The 7554-nt window shown below is 47.6% G+C and overlaps 1 protein-coding gene across 2 annotated transcripts in view; it reads left to right on the top strand.

The window, feature by feature from the left end:
• Positions 1 to 7554, top strand: part of LOC121718256 (spectrin beta chain, non-erythrocytic 1-like) — a 97354-nt gene continuing 89800 nt past the window's right edge. For both annotated transcript variants that reach the window (XM_042103182.1, XM_042103181.1), the window contains exon 1: positions 1 to 150. The gene's annotated coding sequence lies outside the window, so the exon portion shown is untranslated. The remainder of the gene's footprint in view (positions 151 to 7554) is intronic.

The following is a 7554-nucleotide window of genomic DNA, read 5'->3' as shown; positions in this document are numbered from 1 at the left end:
TGAATCAGTGCAGTGGCGGAGGGTGTCGAAGGAGGGAGAGAAAGGCAGTGCGGATTCCACTAGTCACTCCCAGTGCTGCCTTGGCCAGCCTCTCGTGTGCCCGTTGCGGACTCCTAAACGCGGTGAAGTTCATTGCTTATTCTTTGATCGGTAAGTGGAATCAGATGTTTTTCTCTCGGATAGGTGTTTTATATCCAACAACGGTTTGTTATTTGTGATTGCAAGAGAATGGATTTCAGTATCGCCGAGAAACAAGAAATGGTTCATCCGTAGACACCGCTGCCGTTGCGTCCAAACTACAGTCGTGTGGTGATGGAGACGCGTAGGTAGCATAAACTGAGGAGAAAACTCCTATGATGCGTCAGTGCAGCCCTTGGCAGCGATATAGTTGATCTCTCGTAGGCAGATAAATACGCGTTTTTACATAGTGAAGGGGTGTTTGGTTTCTTGTTAGAATTGTGTGTTTTGAAGACCACTAGCCTACCTTGTTAGCTCACAACATTATAATGTAAAAAACCCCGGTTGTTTTGATTTGTTTGTGTTGCATCTGCGGGGAGTAGAAGCAGCGGTAGCTAATATAACTGTGTAACGGTACAGTGGAATTGATGGAAACAGGCGTGGCCGTGCTGGTCTTCTCGCCTCTGCTGGCGGCAGAGTTGTGGTATTCAGAGGGCAAATCTGTTAGAGCTGCCAGTCTGCCGTAAAACTGAAACAGTAAGAGTATATGAAACGTGGGTTAAATGCCGTCCAAATCGAGTACCCAATGTTTTAGATTATCAGTATAGCGCGGAGGTTATGTTATGAAATGCGAAACGTAGCTTGCTTTCTGTGACCTTACCGCTATGGTGGGATACCTAGTCGCAGACACGTTGTGATGTTTACAGATGGTGTTTTTTTCATGCGATTCTGCCTTTTGGTCGTTTGCATCAATATGTCGTTATGGCGATACAGAGGGATGCTGAGCTTTGCTTTTGGCAGCGGAGCAGAGATGTGTCAAGTTGGCCAACAACTGGTCGAGCTTTCCACAGGTTATTGTCATATCACTTGAGGCGATGCGTCGCCAGATGGTTTTCGAGACATGGTGCTAACGCTGCCGCCAGCCAGCCAACCATTCACTGTCAGCCCTATTACGATTTTTACCACTGTCTGTCAGATGGATGGGGGTAGAGTGTTTTTTTTTTGCTTTTCCCCTCCCTACTTTGATGTTGTGCTTTTGCGCACAAGCGATCGTGATGCAAACAGCGGATCTGCGGCTATGAGAGACATGGTTGCGCCGGGGCTGCTGCTGCAGCGCTGCGGCCTGCCTGAATCCACCCAGCCAGATCCCGAACATTAATCTGCGAGTCCGCCATGCATGCGGGAGGGGTTAGTTACCACACACACACATGCACACGCACGCATACATACATACACAGACACACGGGTTTAGCCCTACTGACTGGGAACCATGGGGTTTAGTAAAGCAAAACATTCGGGCGATGATGTAATACTGCCACGCACCTCCCTCCTCTTCGCGCTCGGCCGCTAGGCAACCACATCGCCCAGTTCCCACAGAGATCCGCCCGCCGCCTTCTTCAGCAACAGGGAGCTGGTTAGAGGCCTGCTACGTCCAATTGGTTGTGTTTGTGTGAGGAGATTAAATAGAAAAAAGACAGTCTACTCGCTCCTAAACAGAATTGGATTAGATGATAGGCCCTACCTCTGTTTGGAACCAAGAGTCATTTTCTTGTCATCTGCTGGGTCAGACCATTTTATTGTTAGTGGTGGGGGAAAACAAATCTGTTTTGCAAAGTGTATGGCTGTTGTTTAAAATGGTTATCTTACAAAATTACTTTTTCATTTCAGTTTTAAACCCTTTTAACTTTAACTGAGATGATAAGACATTAACCTTTTCATTAGTGTGTTAAATTTCCACCCTCTAGATTTGTAGAAACATGTAGGTCTCCAACCATTTTTAGCATCAAAGATTTTATTGTTGTTTGTTGTCTTGCACAATAGATCCCTCCACTGGCATCTGATCTCAGTTCAGTTCCACACACAAGAGTCACTGTTGTAAATCTTCCACTTACTGTAATTGTACTGTGAGTCACTTAACATTGTGACGTTAATGGCGACAACACAACACTCCCCATCCCCAGCCCTCTGGACCGTCCACACACACAACTCTTTGAAAGTAAAAGCAGCGCCACACTGTCAGTATCCAAACAAGTAGATTGCAGCTGCCCTTAATAGTTGATATTATTTTCAGCGATGTCAAGTGGATATCCCCCTCCTCCCCCACAGGCTGTATATGAATGGCCTTGTCATCCAGAGCCAAGTCAGAACTGTGCCAACTCTTGTGTATTGTAAGAACATCAGGCTCATACAATGAGAGTCTGAAGCATTTGTGTGTGTGAGTGTCTGTTTCTGCGTGTGTGTGTGTGTGTGTGTGAGTGTTTGTGGACTGGGTGGTGCCTCACTGCACACTGCACACTGGTTGCAGAAGGGTGGGTGGGGGGTGTCGTTACTGCTTTAAGATCCTAGCAATCCAGTGTGAAAGGGACATTTCCTCTTTCCAATGAAGCGTTTCCTGGTCTCCGTCAATGATGGGAAACATTAACTGACTGCGAGCGAGTGAGTGGCTGTGTGTGTCATCATGAGAACACCATAGTGATGTCTCATATCTTGCTATCGCACTCAGGTTTGTTTATGTGTGTGTGTGTGTGTGTGTGTGTGTGTGTGTGTGTGTGTGTGTGTGTGTGTGTAGAGGCAAAGAGGGGGTGTTGTTATTACTAGGTCAGAGAGTTTCTCACCATGTTTGGTATAAAATGCACTAACAATTCGGGTAGGCCTCTTCTACATTAGAATACAGTTGCCTCGTAAAACCCTAAATTATCAAAGGTCTAATTGGACTCTCCAGTTATAGCCTCGAGTGCAGTTTTTACACGACCCTCTTAAATCGCCCCTTCCAATCAGTATTAGTGCTGCAGCAATAATAATAGTTGTATTAATAACATCAAGGGTCCGTGTTTGTTGTTTGTGTTGTGGCGGAGCTGAGAGTAGATTTCCTGGAAGCGGACGCCCTAAAGACTGACGTCAGCTTGGCGTGGCGGCTATTCTAATGTCTTTTGGCACTTGAGTGCATCTTTCCAATCAAGTGATTTCTGCTTGATGGATCCGGGCCTTTTTGTTCAGCGCCGCTAGCCGTAGACTTGGAGGAGTTGGTGCTGCTGGCTGGAGCGATAAAGGGAGGGGTCACCTTGCTGGCCGATCGGTGTATGAGCTTTGCTGAGACCCCCAAAAAATGGTTTGCTGCATGGGGAGGCGAAAGAAAAGAGGTGGTCTGTGTTGTTTACAGCATGGGTGGCTGTGTTTGTTTATGAAAGTGTGTGTGTGTGTGTGTGTGTGTGTGTCGTTTTACTTGCTTGTGTGTGAGTATATGTGTTTGTGTGAGAGTCTATTCTTTGTTTTATTTTCAAGCAACCTCTTCAAGCAACAGTCTCCATTAAGTCTACCGGTGTAACCATTATTGCCCGTCTTTTCTTTCACTGTATATTTGGTTGCGTTGTGGTTGGTTTTGTCTTTCTGTTTCCATATCTGCCCCCCCCCCCCCTGCCTCTCTCTATCTATCATCTCTCTCTCTCTCTCTCTCTCTCTCTCTCTCTCTCTCTCTCTCTCTCTCTTATTCCTCTCCTTTATTGCATCATCAAACCCAGGAGACTTGCAAGAGGAGCCTTGTCCAATAACGACTCTGCCGATGGCGATATCGGGTAACAGAATCGTCACAGTGCAATTAGTGAAAGCCAAACAGGAAAAGACAAAAAAAATGACATGAAGAGAAAGAAACAACAAAGAAAGACTCATCAAAACACTAATCCATCCATATCAGCCCACATTACCAGCTAACCACTAGACAGACAGACAGAAAGAAAGAAAGAAAGGAGTGGAAGTAGCATGGCCAGATTGCTGCCAAGCGGACCAAGTCCCTTCCATCCCTCTCTCTCACTCCATGATGGCGTGTCGATGCCAGGCTCACCCTGCCTCCTGGGCCTGACATGTTCTGAAGGGGCTTACCTGCCTGCCATCCTCTTAATTAGTTCCACAGCACAGCCTGGACTGCAGTGTGACAGGTGGGGAAGGGAGGGACGGGGGTTACCATGTTTATTACATTCCTGAAGGGAGAGACTGCCCGGGAGCCTGGTGCTTTTGGTGCTGCTGTTATGTGTTTGTGTGTGTGTGTGTGTGTGTGTGTGTGTGTGTGTGTGGGGTAGGGTGGGGGGTGGGGGGGGGGGGGGTTCAGCATTCAGCAGAGGGCTTAGAGATGGGGGTTGGGTAGGAGGCGGGGAGGGGTGGTGAGACATAAAGCAGAGGACCAGTTGTCACGGTGTGTGTGTGTGTGTGTGTGTTTTGGGGGGGGGGGGGGGGGGGGGTGACAGGTGAGGACCACATGGCCACAGTGGCGCGAAGAGAGATATTTGGGTGGAAGGAAGGGGGGGGGGGGGGTTGGTGGAGAGGGTCAAATGAAGTTGTTTGGGGGACGGGCACTTCCGTCTGGCCGAGCACTTCTGTCTGGCCGTGAGAAACTTACCGGAGATCTGCGGGGTTTTAGATACGTTAGAAGAAATGTATGTCCAAGCTAAATCATGTATAAAAAAATATCAGTTTGAATGGAGCACTGTTGCTGTGAGGTATTGTGTCTGTTCTGTCTCGGTGAGAAGTAGGCTAGCTGTGCTGTGGTCCATCAGCTCACGCTCTGCAGGTCAGGTATTTGTATCTTTGTAAATCAAACAAAAACAGCTTGCTTGTCTCCTCAGAGCAGGACAAAATGGCTGCAGTTTAGTTTAGGAAAAGGAATATTAGAGTGAAAAATGCATGGAATGAATCATCAAACTAAGTAGTCCACTAATTGCATGCTCATTAAGTAGACACTCTTTCCCTGAGGGACACGAAGTACGCCTTGACATTTTAACAATAATATTAGCAGTGCTAAGGCAATCATCTAACAGTCAAATTAACAGTGCCATGGCATTTATTTTAACAGTTATATAAACAGTTTAAAAGCACAAACCATATTTACAACCTTTGGCTAACACCAAGGCATATTAATATGACTGAGTTAAAAGATTTCTTCACCAACTAGCTTATTTTCCCTCTCTCTCTCTCTCTCTCTCTCTCTCTCTGTCTCTCTCTCTCTCTCTCTCTCTCTCTCTCTCTCTCTCTCTCCGTCTCTCTCTCTCTCTCTCTCTCTCTCTCTCTCTCTCTCTTTTTCTCTCCTGTCCCCTCCTCACCTCGGCCACAGCAGGAGGAGGGACAGTCAAACATGCCGACCATGGCGTCCATGTTGTTTTCACAGCTGCCTGACCCCACCCCATTGTTCTCCACGGCTCTCCACTCATTCAACACCACCACCACCACCACCACGGTGTTCCCTATCCCCTCTCCTCTTCCCTGGATGGCCTGTAAGGAGTTTACACCCCTTTTGGCTTGTATTTATTTATTTTTGTGGTTGTCGAGGACCGTCCATGAGCCTTTGAAGACAGTCGGAAGAACTTCAGAGAGAGTCGCCGGAAGAGCCTAAGGGGGTTGGGATCCAAACACTTCGTGCAGAAAAACAAAAACAAAACAAAAAGTGCCGCACATTCCTCCTGAGTTTCGGACAGCATTTGTGTGTGTGTGTGTGTGTGTGTGTGTGTGTGTGTACGTGATTAGAAGAGGTTCCACAGGACGTGTCCTATCTGCCACTGATAGGAGACGGAGTGGGAGGTGTGATATCACGCTATCAAAACACATGGCCCTCCCTTGTGACCCGGGACAAGGAGGGATGCGAAGGGAACTCAGCGGAGTCTTATGGAGCTCCTACCTTGTGGAGACTCCATGTTGTCTGTGAATACTGAATAGCAGTGCTGTTGCTGTTGCAGCCTTTCTTTGTGTAAGCGTGCTGATACTTTGGTTCAGAACTGGGTGCTACACATAAAAATGAATGCACTCTAAAAAAGGTGCTGACATTTTTTTCTTTTTTGCCAATTCATTCATCAGTTCCTTCAGTCACTCATTTGAGTGCACCTCAATACTGTCAGGTACAAATAGGGTGTTATACTTGTGCATAGATAGCAGTATGACCTAATGTTTTATGATCATTTATTTTATTAGTATCATCTACCATCTGAGGATGAAACCTTTCAAAAGGGAGAAGGGACAGTGGAACACTACAACTAAACTCCTTCACTTCTGCTATAACTCTTCTGATAGAACTCTACAGAAATCACAACACACAAATCATTTAGACCGAGGGGCCCACGCCCAGCCATGGCCGGATGGTCTTCTATCGTAAACTGCATGACGGGACACAGCTGTGAGGTCACATGGGTGTTGAGATGGACTGTCTGTGTTGATGGGCGATGCGCTGTGTGTTGACCACGGTGATTGGGGGGCTGAGTGAGTTCCCTGGCCTCGGTGACTGTGTTGTGCTGTGGGCTTTTCAGGCTCTCGGCCCCAGATAAAATGAGAGGAAATGAGAGAGAGGGATAGAGAGAGAGAGAGAGAGTGCTCCATTGGGAGAGGGTGAGGTCCTGCAATTCCTAATTGTTTAGTTTCCTCCAGCTCCCCCCCCCTCCTCCTCCTCTCCACTCTTCTCCACTCCCTCTCTCCCCTCATCCCTCCACCCTCCTGTGCTCTCTTTTCCTGCTCTTGGTCATTTGATACACTCCACACTCCATAGTGCTGTCTCTCCCTCTCCCTCTGGTGTTGTCCTTCTGTCTGTCTGTCTTTCTCGTTCTCTATCTGTCTATCTCTCTTTTGCCGTCTTAACTTTCAACATACACACAGACTGACGGTGCACACTGACCCGACTGTTGGAGTTTGTTGGTGCTTGTTGGCATTTGTTGGTGTTTGTTGGTGCTTGTTGGCATTTGTTGGTGTTGGTTGGCATTTGTTGGTGTTTGTTGGTGTTGGTTGCCATTTGCTGGTGTTGGTTGGAGTTTGTTTGTGTTTGTTTATGTTTGTTGGTGTTGGTTGGAGTTTGTGTTTGTTGGGGCAGTATGTGTAAGCACCTTTATGCCCAGTTCATCCAGTGGAGTAGAGGTAGTGCAGCCTCATCGTCATGGTGTTCTGCTCGGTTCAGCACAGTCCAGTCTGTTTTTCCTCTCTGTCTTTTTTGCATTTTCACTGCGTTTCTTCGTGCCCCAGTGGAGACACTAAGGTCTGTCTCAATCCGCACCCCCCCCCCCCTTTTCTTTTTGCTGTCTCATTCCCTCTGATACTCCTTCTCTCTCGCTCTCTCTCTCTCTCGCTCTCTCTCTCTCTCTCTCTCTTTCTCGCTCTCTCTCTCTGTCTCAGTATCTCCCTCCTCCATTCTTTCTTTCTCTCCCTCACTGTCTTTCTCATTGACTCTGCATCTCTCTCTCTTTCTCTCTCTCTCTCTCTCTCTCTCTCTCTCTCTCTCTCTCTCTCTCTCTCATATCTCTCTGATATTCTCTCCCAGCGGTGTCCACCAGATCGCTTTCGCTTCCAAACGCCTCAGTGCTGCGTCCAGCTGGACGGGGCGGAATCCGGGTCAACCGGCGGCAACGGTTCCCA

The sequence above is a fragment of the Alosa sapidissima genome, chromosome 9 (assembly GCF_018492685.1).
Source record: "Alosa sapidissima isolate fAloSap1 chromosome 9, fAloSap1.pri, whole genome shotgun sequence".
NCBI lineage: Eukaryota > Metazoa > Chordata > Actinopteri > Clupeiformes > Clupeidae > Alosa > Alosa sapidissima.
Note: the sequence above shows the minus strand (reverse complement) of the source record. Positions and strands in the feature narration are given on the sequence as shown.